This window comes from Lontra canadensis, unplaced genomic scaffold (genome assembly GCF_010015895.1).
Source record: "Lontra canadensis isolate GAN:19392208 unplaced genomic scaffold, GSC_riverotter_1.0 scaffold1, whole genome shotgun sequence".
NCBI lineage: Eukaryota > Metazoa > Chordata > Mammalia > Carnivora > Mustelidae > Lontra > Lontra canadensis.
In genome coordinates this window covers 68,205,395-68,223,137 of record NW_022630995.1, presented here as the reverse complement: position 1 = coordinate 68,223,137, position 17,743 = coordinate 68,205,395, and the positions used below count along the sequence as shown (strand labels likewise).

At 34.8% G+C, this 17,743-nt stretch overlaps 1 protein-coding gene across 4 annotated transcripts in view; it reads right to left on the bottom strand.

The window, feature by feature from the left end:
- INPP4B (inositol polyphosphate-4-phosphatase type II B) overlaps positions 1-17,743 on the bottom strand; it is an 807,880-nt gene that overhangs the window by 656,353 nt on the left and 133,784 nt on the right. For all 4 annotated transcript variants that reach the window (XM_032857097.1, XM_032857105.1, XM_032857119.1 and 1 more), the window contains exon 2: positions 62-124. The gene's annotated coding sequence lies outside the window, so the exon portion shown is untranslated. The remainder of the gene's footprint in view (positions 1-61; positions 125-17,743) is intronic.

Genomic DNA, 17,743 nt, shown 5'->3' with positions numbered 1-17,743 from the left:
CTAGTTTAATGTGTCAGAGTTCAACAGACTAAAAAACTTATCAGTTCAGAAAAAGCATTACCTTGATCTGAATCTTCATAAAAAACAGCAGATCTCTTGCCAGGTAACACCATCTCTTTGGGTTCTGTGGGTAAAGAGAAAAGAGATTAATAAAAACAACCTTTCTTTTTACTCTTTAAATACACCTTTAAGAAGATTCATTAGTAATAAAGGTCAGAGAGGAAAATCATTCAGCAAAATACTCAGCTCCATTCAGCAGCTGCCTTGGGAAGTACTTGCTATAAATGCTAAATAGTTTCCTCAAAAGTCCCCCCCTCCTACAGCTGAGAACATGGTAGATACTGTGGCAGATACTCAGCCTTGTTTTCTTTGCTTCTCTCTCTTCTCCCATGGGAACAAAATAAGCACTTGAACATGGAAAAGCATTAGCTTCCACTGTTTCAAAAGATAAGATGTAAGCCATGTTGGGACAGAATATTTAGTTGGAATACAACTAACTGAAATGGAATTGGCAATTATCTAAACTTACTTTTCTCCCTCCTGCAGTGAGTATGGGTTTTAAAATATTCATGAAAGCTTGGGTGTTTTCCTATTCTGTCTTTCCACAGAAGTGATAACATGAGATAGTATGGGATGACTCTGTAAATAATTGCAGATTACCCTGCTCATATGATGCAATTTCAGAGCTTTTCTATGCCTCAACAAGGAGGAAAACACTTTCTAGAAGTCAAAAGTATGAAAATATATCTTATTCCCTCTTTTAGCATATAACAATCTTGATGAGTATTCCTTAAGAGATTTTATTGCATCATTATCTGAATGTTCAGATTGGAGGATAAAAAATTCAAGTCTGAGCAACAGCTTTCCAGAAAAGAATGTTACATAGCTAGGTAAGAATTTTAAATTCATCCCTTAAGAAGGTTATTTGGACAAATGTTAACAGTTAAAAGCATCATTGATTAATTGAATACAACAGTCATTATAAGAACAGTCCTATAACTGTAATCCATATAACACCTTATTAGCTATGTGACCTTGGGCAAGTACATTAAACTTTGTAAACCTTTAAATTTCATCTGTAATATCCAAATAATAATTCCTCCTACTCAACAGCGCTGATAAATAAATGAAATAAAATATATAAAGAATATAGGACTAATGATTATTAGCTACTATAATTATCAATAACATTATTAACATTATTATCATTGTTCCCCTTTTTTAAAAAATCTCACTACCTCATTGAAAATCTCTGCCTCTAAAGCATGTGGTAGAATAATTAAAATAATATCATACTGGACATCATTGAATTTGCCTTTTGTTAATCAGAGTCCTTAATGACAGAAATAGATAAATAAATAAATAAATAGTCATTGTATATCTTTAGGCAGGTGGGAAAAAATTTTTTTAGGAAAATGAGTTAAGTTGCAACCACTCTACTGCACTGGCTTCTCTTGATTTTGCTAGAGATTTTAATTTAAGGAAGGCCCCCAAGAAAGTATGATTTAGTTTAAGATTCTCTTAAAACAACTGGCTCTTGTGTACTCGTGTCAGTATTCAATCCCATTCAGAAAACACCTCATGAGCTCCTAGTGCAAACCAAGGATATGGACTGACTTTAGAGGAAACAGTAAACAAAAAGCGACCCCCCAAAAAAACATAGTTCAGTGGAGGAGTCACATCTTTAGACAATTATTTCAAGTAATTGGTGTAAATACCAAGTTTAAATCATTAAACAATATACACTGTGTTGGAGCAACAGAAGGTATTGAAAGGATACTGTACAGTCAGGAAAGGGAGATTTTAAAAATAATCTTTATAAAGTCAGTCAGAATAGCTGAACCGATGCACACTAGCTGACAATCTGCCCTCTTTTGTCTAAGAAAATTTCACAAAAGAGAGGAACTTTGCAGGACTAGGTCTGGAAGGCAGGTAAGTAAGAATATGTCTTTCTAGGGAGCTGGGACAATGCATATGAAGAACTGAAACATTAAAACAAACAAACAAACAAACAAAAACATGGAGACCAAATTAACATGAGACTGACTTGCAGAGCCCATTGCGCTTCTCCCCAGTCTCTCATTAAAATGCTCAGAGGATGTCAAAGAAGAGAAATACTGGTAATGGCAACTAGAGAAAAGGGACAAAACATAAAAAGGTATTTCCAGTAGCTGCACCCCTGATAGGGACAGACTAAGTAACACTGTTTTAGACTCAAACTTCATACTGTATATTTTGGAAGACACAGCATATATGATGAGAAATAAAGAAACTGGGAAGGGACTTTGATTCACACCAAGAGTCCCCAACTCCAAGTTGCTGGAATCAAGCAGACCAAAGTCTATATAACATCTCTTGTGGGTTGAATTGTGTCCCCCAACAAATATATTGAAGTCCTACCCTTGCACCTGTGAGTGTGAATGTATTTGGAAATGGAGTCTTTCCAGATACAATGATGCTATATGGGAGGAGGGAAGCTTAATCCAACATGACTGGTGCCCTTATAAGATGAGACACAAAGAGAGACACATGCAGAGAGGAGAATGCCACATGAAGACAAGGCAAAGAGATAGAGATCACCATGTGATGAGGGAAGAGGAGACTGGAGTCAGCAAGCCAAAAAATGCCAAGGATTGCTGACAACAGAAGCTAAGAAAAAGTCATGGAACCAATTCTCCCCTAGGTTTACAGAGAGAACATTGTTCTCTCTCAACATTGTCGATCTCTCAACATTGTTGATCCCCTTATTCTAGATTTATAGCCTCTAGAACTGTGAAAGAATAAATTTATCTTATTCTAAGCTACCCAGTTTGTGGTAATTTGTTATGGCAGTCCTACTAAACTAATGTAGCGACTTTTGAGGCAACAAGAATTAGGCCTTTACCCTGCTCTCTTGGAGCTTAAAAAAATCTCACAGTTATACTAACTCAGCAAACATATTCTCAATTTAGAATTTAGAATGCCCAGCTACATACAAAAATCTTAATTTTTTTTATTATGTTATGTTAGTCACCATATAGTATATCATTAGGTTTAAGGTTTAAATTGCCTTCCCTCCATGGCTAGGATCTGCTGCAAGTACAAACCAACAGCCAATGAAGAGGGATATGTTGGTCCTGTATTTTTACCTCATGTCCCTCTTCCCCAGCCCAGTTAAGCTTGGTCCTAATGCCTCTGGGATATGAGAGTGGAGTGGAAAATGGAAGATAAGGAAAGAAGAGGTAACTGGAGAAGGAAATTTTACTCTCTGTCCACTGCGCTAAGAGAGCTGTTTTGTATTTAAAGCGGATTCTCAACCAGTGGATGCTTTTCCAGGTTTTTCAGGGATTGTTTCCCCCTCTCCAGTTACTGAGGAGCTTTTATATGTACTACCTTGATATGAGTCACATTGTCTCATTTTATCACTTACTACATCCACAGTTCCAACTAGCACCTTCAGCCCCTATCTGCCGAAGCCAACTCAGTCCCTGGGTAGCTCTCTGGGACAGCCTCATTCATTCAGCCTCATTCAGCTCCCTCACATTGACGGCCCAGACCTACCGCACAGGGAGCTCTCACAAACCCTGGAGAAATGGGCTACTCTCAATTCAGTAACTCTCCTTTCTCTTCCATAAGTGCTCACTAGCTCATCTTGGCTTTATATTCATCTGAAATCAGTCCACTGTCTCCACAACCACACCCAAAACTTAAAGGAACACATACTAAACTCTCACTGAGTTTTGTTGAACCACCTCTTTTTATCAGTAGGAGGAGGAAAAAAGGGAAACACCCCACAACCTACGTCCTTGTGTACATTCCTAATGGACCCTCAGTTTACTCCAAAGAAATATGCCTTTAATCTCTAGACCTTCCACCCTTTTTTGGATCAAGAATGTAGGAGTTATCTAACCAGTTCTCATATTTTTACTAGGGTATTTCTACAAGGTGACCTGTGCTCATAAATCACTTTGGTATTGGATAGCTGTTGTCTTAAAGAGTCAATATCTTCCCATTTTACATCCTGTGATAGGAGTTTTCATAATCTGAATTTTAAGAGACTCAAGGGGGAATCAGCTAAAAATTGTATAATATGTCTACTGGATATACTCTCTTTTTAAGGTGTCTTGAGCATTCTATGAGTTTTATATATAAATTCAATAAAATATAATCAATATTATATCTCTTAATCTTCAATATAATCTCTCATCTTCAGTCAGGTGAAGTGTTCAAAAACTCCCATGTTACTCTCACCAGTTCCACTTACCATGTCTGTTCCTTCTGGTTGTGATTGAATTCTTACTTTTCAGTACCTTCCAAATTTACCACCCTGTCAAAGTTTTAATGCCAACTTCTCCACAAAGTGATCCCCAGGTACTTTGGACTTTGTTGACTTTATCACTCTCTGACCTTGTGTAGCAATTATAGTCAATGCATATAATTTATATTGCCTTCTTGGGTTGTCTTATGCTATCATGTCTCTCCAACTATATTTTAAGTTCCTTAAGAGGATTTGTATCTTGTGCCTCTCACATATCACCTTTAGTACTTGATTCAATGCTCAGCACATAGGAGGTGTTTCCTAATAAGTATATGCTCACTTCCATGTACTAAATATCTATTAACAAAGATAAGAAAGAGCTAACTTTTGTGGCATAAATATCTTACCATGTCTCATATAGAAATTACATAGTAAGTCCTTATTGTTGCCACATAAAATTTAAAGAACATTTGAACAAACTAATATGTCAGATAGAAAAGAAGCAGAAGACAAAGGAATATGAGAGGTGAAATGCCAACAGAAAACAAGGATGTCATTATTTGGAAATATAATCCATATGCAATGCTTTTTGATTTCTCTATGATTGACTTCACCTTTCTGCAGGGGTAGCACTTGCCTCAGAAGGATTAGGATTGTTACAAGGCAAATAAAATAGGAAAGGAAAAGACTACAGCTTCACCAGCAAAATTCTAGATCCATAGTAAGGTGATGGTCTTGAAAAATCAGGCTTTCCTTTTAATTTTTAAAAACACAATCTTAGTTGCCATTAACATATTAGAAGTCAGAACTAGAAAACTAGATCATGAAGTTATATGATACAATTAGGGAAGAAAACATAGGGTATGAGGTAAAGGATATGGAAAACTACCTTAGGCTCAAAGGTTGTACGGAAAAGAAGACAGAAGAGGAAGAGGTCAAATATCAAATCCTCATTTCCCTCCTCTAAGTTAAGCCTCCACATGAATGTGGTAATAAGAACAGTAGGACTAGCAGACTGCTTTTCAGGGCATAGCCTGGAGAGAATTCCAGACTCTCTGAGAAAACTAGCATTCAACATTTAACACTACACCTACATGGGAGCCACTAAGTGACATTAGAAGAGGGAGGGAAATATCTAAAACCATGAATCTGAGACAGAATCCCATTATGCCCACAACCAATGTGCAGTGCCCCAGGGAGACAGAAGTTCCCAAGTACCCTGATCAGGGAATATGGGAGTGCTGAGTAGATGTGATCCCCCACCTACTCCCCAACTCTGAAATGAGATCATTGTCTCCATAGTCCCAATACTATAAAGGAAAGAGTAGAAGAAAGAAAAAAATTCTGAAAGCACAAACATTTACCCAAAAGTGGTCTCAGTCATCTACCCCCGGTAAAAAGGAACTTAAATGTATCTAGTCCAAGGTTATTCTTTTACAGATGAGGAAACAAAAAAACAGAGTGGCAGACTCACCTACTCAAGAGTATTATGCAAATGAGGACAGAAAAGGGCAATAATTTCAGTTTTTCTAATACCTACTGGAATGCCTACACACTATCCTGCATTTTTATCCAGCTCCTTTTTACTATATCAGTTAATGTTATTATTCAGTTAATATTTAAAAATAAAAATTCAAATTTTATTTTAAATAAAAATATCAATAATTTTAAATCCATTTATTTTAATGAATAATGAAATACATTTAAAATTAAAATAATGAGTAATGATTCCACAGAAACACTATTAGTCTCATTTATTTAGTAAATTTAGCAAGGTTACTGATTTAATGTCATTGTACAAAAATCAGTTGTGCTACCACATAGCAACAAACAAAAACATAGAAATTCTGGTTCCCTGAGTGGTTCAGTCAGTTAAGCATCTGACTCTTGATCTCAGGATCATGAGTTCAAGCCCCATATTGGGCTCCATGCTAGGTGTGGAGCTGGGTGTGGAGCTGGGCATGGAGACTACTTAGAAGAAAAACAAAGTCTACATTTAAAATAGAAATAAAACCTCAAATACCATGGAATAAATCTAGCAAAAGATTTTTTTGACCTCTAAACTAAAAACTACTTAGAGAAACATTACTTAGGGAAAATAAACAGGCAAATTAATGGAAAGAGCCACATCATGCTCATTGATTGGAAGATTCATTATTACAGGATGTTGATTCTCCCCGAACTGACCCATGTATTCAGTCTGATCACAATAAAGATCCCAGTAGTTTGTTTTTAATTTTAAATGTACAACCTAACATTTACATAGAAATGTAAAGGGCCAAGATTATCCAAGGTGATATTAAAGAAGAACAAAGCTGGAAGTCTTCGATGACCAGATATCAAACTTATTATAAAGCTTTCATAATTAACACAGTATGGAATTGGTGTAAAAACAAATAGATAGGGCGCCTGTGTGGCTCAGTGGGTTAAGCCTCTGCCTTTGGCTCAGGTCATCATCCCAGAGTCCTGGGATGGAGTCCTGCATCCGGCTTTCTGCTCAGCGGGGAGCCTGCTTCCTCCTCTCTCCCTCTCTGCCTGCCTCTCTGCCTACTTATGATCTCTGTCAAACAAATAAATAAAATCTTTAAAAAAAAAGATATATGGAACTAACCAACCAAACAAAAAACTCACACAAATTATGATAACTAGTTACACAGGTAAATTAGGCAACGTAGAGCAGTTGGTAAAGGGCAATTTTTCCACTAAATCCTGAACAAATTATATATCCATTTGGGGTAAAATGTGAATCTTAACTCTGACACATACAAAACAAAACAAAACAAAAAAAATTACTTCAGAGGGTTGTTTCCTAACAAATGGGTGACAAAACAATAAAGCTTTCAGAAAAGAATATCTTTCCCTTTGGTGTAGAAAATGATTTCTTAGAGAACACAGAAGAAGTGGTAGCCATAAAGGGAAAACACAATACATGTCACTGCATTTAAATGAAAAACTTCTGTTTATCAAAGGACGCTACATAGAGAATGAAGTGCAAACCACAGAGTATAAGGAGAAACCTGCAATACATACATCATATAATGACTCATATTCAGGGTATTTAAAGTCCTACAAATCAACAAGAACAAGGCAGACAACTTGAAAGAAAAATGAGCAAAAGACACAAATGGAGATTTTATAAAAGGAGGCATTCAAATTTTCAAATAACATATTAAAATTTCCTCAACTTTATTAGTCCCTTGGAAATACAAATTAAAACCACAATGAGATGCCACTGTGGACAAAATAAAAAGGACAGATAACATCGAGAGTTGCAAGGATATGGAACAATGTGATGTCCTGCTTATGTAAGGCAGAGGATGGAAATTGGTGTAACTTTAGAAAACAGTTTGGTAATACCTACTAAAGGTGGTCATGTGCACACCTTGCAGATGGCCGAGTTCCACTCTAGGTTTATAATCATTATAAAGGCACACTGGTTGCCAAAAATTATGTACAAAATGTTCATAATAACACTCTTCATAGTAAGGGATAACTGGAAACAGTTCAAATCAACATATTTTAATAGCAGAACTAATAAAGAAATGAAGATTTATTCATAGAATGAAATGCCACACACTAATGAGAATGAACAAACCACAGTTACATGAACATGGATGATTATCACAAACAATAATCAGGGTAAGAAGTCATATGCAAAAAAGCATGCATCATATGAATATATATATATATATATATATATATATATATATAATGTGGAGGGGACCTCTTGTGGGGTAGTGACTGAGAGAGGACAGGGAGCCCAGTGCAGGGCTCAATCCCAGGAATCTGGGATCATGACCTGAGCTTTTAAGGTACAAATCCTGTTTTTTTTTCTTTAGCTGAGTGTTGGATCTTCAAGTGTGTTCACTTGCAAAATTTTATCAAGCTGTACACTTTAGACTTGCTCCCTTTTCTATGTGGATGTTATATTCCAATAAAGTTCATTTTTTTCAGTGGCCCTGGAATCCCAATCCATCTGTGTATATCACTTGAAAAAAAAAAAAAAGGTACAAAGAAGTTTCAAGAGTGATCCCTGATTTTATACATAATCAGAAAGAAATTAAAGAGCAGATTTCAATCTATAAATGTTCTTTCTTAGCATCTACAGGTGTGAAAATTCAGGGCAGCACCTGGAGAGGGAACATTAGCATTTTCCCTGGAACACAAGCCATTTTCCATATTTTCAACTTATATATTCCCCCTCAAATTATTCATTGTTGACTCCTTTCAATAAAAAGGAATCTAGCATAAAATATATGTATATTCTATTTTAAAACATATTTGCATATTTGATAGTACATATGTTTGAGATTTTTTTTTAAATTTTTATTTATTTATTTAACAGACAAAGATCACAAGTAGGCAGATAGGCAGGCAGAGAGAGAGGAGGAAGCAGACTCCCTGATGAGCAGAGAGCCTAATGAGGGGCTGGATCTTAGGACCCTGAGATCATGACCTAAGCTTACCCTACTGAGCCACCCAGGTGCACTGAGTTGTTTGTTTTTTTTTTTTTAATTTCAGCTACATTAGCCAGGAAACAGAGTCAGATTTTAAGTGTTATATCTGACCTTTTAAATTATTTCCTCTTGCAAATACCAAAATTTCTACCAATTTGATTCCTTTCTAATTTTCCTTTGCTTATTATTCTTTATACAATTATTACATTTGTAATTGTAGGTTTTTAAAATTTTCGGCATTTAAACTTTGGGAAGAAAACATGAATAGAATACAAAAGTACAGTAAACACTTATCTTTGCAAGCAATGAGATAGAAAAAACTTTTTCTTCTCTGAATTATAATTATATCTAGATTAAGCATCAATAATGAAAAACTACAAAGATAATAACCAAGGCACAGACATTTTGAAATGTATGCTTAATATACGCCAGAGAAAAGGCAGACACAAGAACAACAAAGTCACAGCCCATGTTTAAAGCACACTAAAAAGTAAATACCAGCAACAATTAATGAAAACATTTTTCTCTAAATGACGTACTCTAATTTCACTGATAATTTTATGTAATTAATCATAAGTTTTTCACTCTCCATTTAGTCAAAAATAATCAAAATATCTTCCCATAGGCAATTTAGCAATAAAAGATTTAAAAAAAAATGAAAAAAAAATGAAAAAAGTGATTTGACAATAAATTTGAAAATGTAAAATATATTCTTTTGCAAAAAAAGAATTTGTATTCAACTCAATAAGAAAAAAATGAATAAGCCATAGTAATTAAAAAATTATTTGATAATAGAAACTATCCTAAGTGTGAATCAGTAGACCTGTGAGTGGACTGAGACATACTAAGTTACTAAAGAGGCTGAAATTGCTGGTGACCCAGAAAAGTTGTTTTTGTTGTTTAATTGTTGTTGTTTTTGTTGTTTTTAATTTGTCTTGCAATTCCTTCATATATTATGTAACAAATTCAGAAAATAAAGTCAGCATGGATTGTTGCTTCTAAAAAAAACAAAAAAACAAAAAACAACAAAAAAAAAACTTTTACTCTTCGAAAACTACTTTTTTAATCTTTTAGTCTGAATTACCTTAGAAGTACCTTATTATTACTGTAATGGTTAAAATAAACACTTCACTGCCAAATATATACCAGACATTGTTTTGAGTTGTTGTCTTACACATTCAAGCTTCATTACAATTTTGACATCTGGTTATACTATTATTCCATTTTACAGACGAGGAAACTGAAGAACAGTTTGGTTATCAGGTTAACAGCTTGTTAGAAATACAGAATTACAGGCATTGCACTAGACCAACTGAGTCAGAATTTTCATTTTAACAAGAAACTCAAGTGCTCAGTAGGCATATTAAAGTTTAAAAAAGCCGCTTTAGGGGTGCCTGGGGCTCAGTTGTTAGCCTTTGGCTCAGGTCATGATCTTGGGGTCCCAGGATGGAGTCCACATCAGGCTCCCTGCTCAGAGGGGAGTCTGCTTCTCCCTTTGACCCTCTCCTTCTCATGTTCTCTCTCTCTCTCAAATAATTAATAAATAAAATCTAAAAAAAAAAAAATTTTTAGATGATCTTTTCCTCTAAACTAAAGGCTTTCTTAATCCTTGCTTCAGCAAATTTATTTCCGCAGTTTCTGCAAAATTTATCTTTATCAATTTTACCACTAAAATTTTAGTCTGTTAAAATTATTATTGAGTACTTCACTATTTCTATCAATTTTGATGCCTGCAGTGTTACTGAATTTTACTGAATTAACTACTGAGAGACTTAAAACAGAAGCTTCTCTTCTAGGGCTGTCTGAAAGGCTGTTTTGTTTGCAAGGTACTGTATCTTCCACAAGTAACTACAAATGCCATCAATTGAAAACAGGCAGAGCTGACATGCTTTAGTTCTGGCGTGTAGCCTTGTAAATGTCCATGAGAGTTCCTAAGTTAAAAAATCAATACTAGAGTAGCTACTGTTTTCTCAAAATCCTGAGAGATTTTATGCTATATTATAGCACAGTGCTGATCTCAAATCCTTTGTGAATTCTGCTCAAATTTTCTTATTTCTCAGGTATTCACTTATAAGTTGCCCTAGGGTTTTCTAGCTTTGCACATAAGATGACCTAAAAAGGTTCCAGAAAGATATTTTAGTATTACTACTAAGCTAAGGATTTTGCTCTGCCTAAAACAAACACCATTAACAACAACCAAAATCAAACGTAATAACTAATAAAACCCTCAAAGAGAAACATCCATATTAAAACCATAAAAATAAGTTTCAAAAACAGCAAATTAATGCAAAAAAAATCAACCTTAAGATAAAAGACAAAGTTGTGTGTTAAGTATTTTTTACTGTTTTAATAAAGTACCAATACTTACATCTTCAAAAAATTATTAAATTTCCTTATCACCTTATCTCTTTGCTTTGGCTCTGAATGTATTTCCAACTTATGAGCTAGCTGGGATAAGAAGGTTAATTTACTTGAGCATATAGAATCAAGGAAGATCATTCATTACAATTTTGCCAACAGAAAAATGAAGAATGTTTGAATGTAGTCTAGGTATTAGATATAAAAATGAATTTATTTCAATTGTGTCAGGTGTGATAAACATATTATGGTTACATAAGATTAATATCCTTATCTTTTAGAAATGTATACTGAAAAAAATGTAGGCTGAAATGTCAAAAGAAATTTCCAATAGGACATACAGGTACACCACTAAAAATGAAATGAAGTACCATCACTAAAAATGAAATAAAATTAAGTACGACCTACAAAAACAGAAGAGAAAGAGGACGATTAGGAATCTAGAAATAGGGGCGCCTGGGTGGCTCAGTGGGCTAAGGCTTTGCTTTTGGCTCAGGTCATGATCTCAGAGTCCTGGAATCAGGCCCTGCATTGGGCTCTCTGCTCAGCAGGGAGTCTGCCTCGCCCTCTCCCCTGCCTGCTTCTCTGCCTACTTGTGTTCTCTCTCTCCCCATCAAATAAATAAATAAAATCTTTTTTAAAAAAGAAATCTAGAAATAGCATCAATAATAAATTTTAGTATCAATGCAGGAGGCTTAAATAAGCCATTAGTACATTAAATTAAAAGTAATGAAAGAAAATAATAATGTTTCTTTTCAATATTCATAATGTAACTGAACTAACATTAAATTTGAAAAATTTATGGACACATTTTATGGACCTCTTGCTCCTGCTAATCACTATGATAACTGTTATATATATCACTGCTCTTAAAATGAAATAGTTATTTAAAAGAGACATGAACACCTTTCCCACTTTCATAACATTTTTGGCTTGACCCAAAGCCAGAAGTTTTACACTGTTTTATAGTAAGCCTTCCTAGTCTATCTCCTGATTTGATTAGTCAGACAGTCATTTCTTATTATAGGTGGTTTCTGTGCCTAAATGCAGTAGAATAAGTGGAAAACAGTCCAAAATTTTGGAAATTAACCAACATCAAAAAAATTTCAACTGCATTAACTCTTACTTTCTACCCTTTTCTAGGAACCAATAATTTTGGCAAAGCATATGAACATCAAAAGTAATAAAGCTGGAAAAACCTTTTGCAATGCTGGAAGGTAAAACCTAAACAGTATTTAAATGCAAAAAATAAATAAATAAACAATCTAAGAAAAGAGAATTATAGTTGAATGCCTCCATATTCCACTATCAAAGTATTACAGAAAAAAAAAAGGAGACAAAATTAAAAACTATACGGTGCCCAATCAGGGAATTTCTGCTTCTGGTAACATTGGCACTAAGAATTCTAAAAAGCCCTCTCCTTCAGAACATCTAAAATGCTTGATAAAATACAACAAACATACTTTAAACTGCACTGCTGAGTTCATAAGACATAAAAAACAAAGTGGCAGAATGAAGCAGGGTGGAAACAATAGTAACATCCACATGCAAAAGCATGGATGTCCTCATGTTGTTTACTAATATTAAAATCTTGAAGCTTTACTATTTATTAGCCTGGTGGGAAATAATGGACAAGGCTTTAGGTTTGAAAAACGTGAGGAGTTGTAATTCAGAACATCTAAAACCCCAAGAAAATGTACAATTTGAAAAAATGCCTTCTACCATAGGGAAGTGACAAGGGGAAACTTATCTATGGCATCCCTAGCTTGGAGTAGACAAAAAGAAAATCACTCTTCTAAAATTGAATTAACTGTAGTTCTTCCCCCATAGCTTTTAGCCTTGGTTTTACATTGATTATAAATCTGGAAAAGCTTCAAGGAGAGAAACTAACTTAAAGGAGCAAACTGAATCTATTCCAAAATAATATAACTTCATCTCAGACCTCTCAGAATCCCCAGAATTTTTAAAAAGCCAAAAATGAGCAAGCAATCCAAAATCATACAACCTAAAAGAAAAGAGGCCTTCATAAAGGAGAGTCCAAAGAAGCACAAACACTAAAATATGACTGCCAAGGACATCAGATTCTGTAATTGTCAGGAATACAACATAAAATGAATATTTTAAAAATCTCTAAATATGTAAAAGAAGGAACTAAAAACACAATAGAATATTAAAGTCAATTGGAATTTTAAAAGGAAAAAGGTGATGTCTAGAAAAAAAAATAAAATTACACTCTCTATAGATGCATTGAATACAAAATCAGGTACAACTCCAGAGAAAGTTAATAAACTGAAATGTACACTTGAGCAACTACGTAAAACACAACAAAGAAAGAAAAGGTAATGGAACATACATAAGATAGAGGAAAAAATACAAAGTTCTAAAATGTGACCAATCAAATTCCCTGAAAAAGAAGTAAGAGAAAATGGAGGAGAGGCTAGACCTCCCTGGCCTAGGGTGAGGCAAGTGAGGCAGCTAGGGCAACATTTTAAGGAGGCATTTAGTTTTCTTAAATTTTGTCACCTGGAAGAGGCAATGTCAAGAAGATAATTGGCTAAAAGTTTTCCAGGATTGAAACTTTTTGAAATCCAGAAAATGAAGAAAATGATGTTTTCCAAGCATGATGAATAAAAAGAAATTTACACCAGTGGCAATAGTAAACTATAGAATACCAAAGACAAAGAGGTCTTAAAAGCAGCCAGAAATAAAAGATTGACTACTTTAGTAGACAGTGTAGGTGCCATGCCCAATCCTCTCTACCAGCCACTGAACTTATACCTACCCTTCTCTTAATAATTGTCCTCATACCTTAAGAGTTTCCATACTCCCTCTGGGGACAGCGCACTGCCAAAGAATAATGCATGGATACCAAGGCCATATCCCTAGCATTAACTGTGACATTTCTATGGTACCCTCTGGATGCAGATTGTCTTATGGAATCAGGCTGATCTTCCATTAAATCCACATCTTCAACTACCTGCTTTTCCCATGTTATAATACTTCCTTAATTTTCTTTTTCTGATTTCAACAAAGCTGAAAATCCTCATCCTGGATTTGAATCTAAGAAGTGCCATTATCAGCAAGCAAATGACAAATAGAACAGCAGCTCTTCTCAAAACAAAAATGTATACCAGAAGACTGTAGAGTAAAATATTTTAAGCACTGAGAAAAGTAACTGTCAGTTAAGACTCTATTCCCAAACTGTAGTTTGAACCAGACATAAAATAAATAACTATTCAGATATATCAAGACAGAGTTTATCACCAATAGATCCACACCAAGAAAATTTTTAAAGAAAGAATTTGGAACAGAAAGAAAGTAATCCCGGATGGGAAGTCTGATACAAAAGAGGGAGGGGAAATAAGGAAAATGTATAATTAATGATGTGAGGAGATTTAATCAACAAAACTGTATTTAAAATAATATTAATAATAATGTTAATTTAGGTAACAGCAAATAAATTATTTTACAAAAGGAGGAGGAATATGATTGAATTTAAATTGTGATGTCTTGCCTTGTTGAGCAGGCAATAGAGATTAATTAATTTAAGATTTTAAGTATGCCAACAAATATTATAAGGTCAATCTCTAAAAAGTAGAAATCAACCATATTAACTTCAAATCAGCAAAGAATAGAAGAAAGAAAAGAATAGTAAACTTCAATCAGAAAGAACCCTTCAGAAAGTTCTGTTTCTGGCCTCAGTGGAGTAACTGGTCCTGGATTAGTCCACTCACTATAAACAATCAAAAGTTAGACAAAAATATAAGGCTAATGTTTGGGGGTATTATACAACATGCAGCCTAAAATTATACTTTATGAGTGAAAGGAAAGCTCCACAATTTCCCCACCTCTCTCCATAAAAACAATTTTCCAACCTCAGTAAAGCAAGCTGAGATGCAGACCAACATAAGGTCCTGCTGTGCTTAGAAGGCAGAGATTAGAGTTCAAAGAAGCTGAAGTCCCTGGAATATGTATAGCAAGGAGTCAGAAAGGAGGGAACTGTGTGGAAGTGAGGACTCAGATGTCCAAGTAAGAGTCCCTATAAGTTCTTGAGCAATGACTGGGCTGTACATACGCAGGGCAAGAGAACATGATGCTTTTAGAGATTTATTAAGAGTGAAACAGAAATATTAGAAACAGAATATTGGAGATCAAGCAGTGCTGGTAGATTTTGGAGTCCATGCCAGCCAGAATAAAGATAGTCCTTTAATACCTCCTAATATGGTAGATTTTTACAATGTAAGTATACATTAACTACTAGATGTACAAAAATAAAGGAAAATAGGATATGTAGTAAAGAAAATGTATCAAAATAAATGGAGATGACACAGATCTTGCATTTAGCAGATAATGACTTTTAAAAGGCCATTACAAATAAAGAACTAATGGAAATGTGTTCAGAGAATTAAAGAAAAATATGGTGTTAATGAGAGAACAGATACTGGATCTCAGAAGAGAAATGAAAGCAGCTTTAAAAGGCAAATAGAAATTCTACATCTACGAAGAATAATAAAATTGAAAATGTACTATATGGGCTTCATAACAAGTTGGAGATGGAAGAAAAATGAATTAGTCAAGTTAAAAAAAAAATCAAAGTAATTACACAATATGGATCACCTGGGTGGCGCAGTCAGTTGAGGGTCCAACTCTAGATTTCAGCCCAGGTCCTGATCTCAGAGTCATGAGATCAAGTCCCATAGTAGACTCCACACTTGGCATGGAATCTGCTTGGGATTCTCTCTCTTTCTCTCCTTTTTCCCCTCCCCCTGCTCAAGTTCTCTCTCTCTCTCTCTCTCTCTCAAAATAAATAAATGAATTTTTTAAAAGAAATTACACAATCTGAGGACCAGAGAAACAAATGTCTGAAGAAAAATGAACAAATTATACACACACACACACACACACACACACACACACACACACTAGGAGTCTCAAAAAGAAAAGATAACAGGACATGAAAGTATTTAAAGAATAATGACTAAAAATATACTCAATGATGGGGGAAGAAATGAACTTACAGAGTCAAAAAAACTTTTAAAGATCTTATTTATTTGTCAGAGAGAGTGGGGGTACAAGCAGGGGTAACAGCAGACAGAGGGAGAAAGTTCTCCACTGAGCAAGAAGCCCGATGCAGGACTGGATCGAAGGGTCCTGGGATCATGATCTGAGCTGAAGGCAGACTCTTAACCCACTGAACCCACCCAGGCATCCCACAGAGTCAAAAATTTGAGGAAATCCCAAAAAAGATAAAACCAAAGAAAACTACACCAAAGTATATCTTTGGTCAATCTGCTAAAAACAAAAAGCAGTCAGAGAAAAAGGCATATTACTACAGGGACCAATAAAAGTTAGTGCTCATTTCTCATCTGAACAAGGTACACCAGACAAAAATGGAATAGCATCTTTAATCTGTAAAAGGAACAGAAATACAGTTGACCCTTCAACATCAGTTTGAAACTGTTTGGGTCCACATATACACATATTTTTTTCAATAAATACAGTACAGTATTGTAAATGTTTTTTTCTCTTCCTTATGGTTTTCTTAATAATATTTTCCTTTTTCTAGCTTGTATAATATAACATACAAAATGTCTGTTAATCTATCATTTACATTATCAGTAAGGCTTCTGGTCAAGAGTAGGCTACTAGAAGTTAAGTTTCAGGGATTCAAAAGTTACACACAGTTTGCAACTGCATGGGGATTTGGTGCCCCTAATCCCTGTGCTGTTCAAGGGCCAACTGTATTGTTATTTAAAAATTTTATATCTAGTAAAAATATAGTTCAGTATGGCAAAAGAAGCCATGAACAAAATGAGAAGACAACCTACTGAATTGGAGAAGATATTTGTAAATGATATATCCAGTAAGGAGTTAATATCCAAGATACATAAGGAATTTGTACAGTTCAACAATAAAAAAGTGAGTAATTCAATTAAAAACCAGACAAGGACATTCTGCTTGTTCAGTTAGTAGAGGATGTGACTCTAAATCTTGGGACTGAAAATTCAAGTCCCATGTTAGGTGTAAAGATTCCCTAAAAATAAAATCTTTATTTAAAAAAATAGACAAAGGTCCTAAATAGACATTTTTCCAAAGGAGACATACAAATAACCAACAGATACATGAAAAGATACCCGATGTCACTAATCATCAGAAAAATGCAAGTCAAAACCACAATAAGGTGGCACCTGGGTGGCTCAGTAGGTTAAGCATTTGCCTTAGGCTCAGGCCATGATCCCAGAATCCTGGGATTGAGCTCCTTGTCAGGCTCTCTGCTCAGTGGGGAGCCTGCTTGTCCTGTTCCCTTATCCTGCCACTCTCCCTGCTTGTACACTCAATCTCTCTCCTTCTTTCTCCCTCTCTTTCTGAAAAATAAATAAAATCTTAAAAAAAAAACACACACACATGATATGACATCACCTTACACCTATCAGAATGGCTAGAATCAAAAAGACAAGAAATAACAAGCATTGGAGAGAATGTGGAGAAAAAGCAACCCTCAAGCCCTATTGGTAGGAATGCAAAATGATGGAACCACTGTAGGAAAGAGTATGAAGATTCCTCAAAAGATTAAAAGTAGAAATACCACACAATCCAGCAATTCTATTACTGGGTATTTACCCAAAGAAAATAAAAACACTAATTTGATAAGATATATGCACCCCAATGTTTATTGCAGCATTATTTCCTA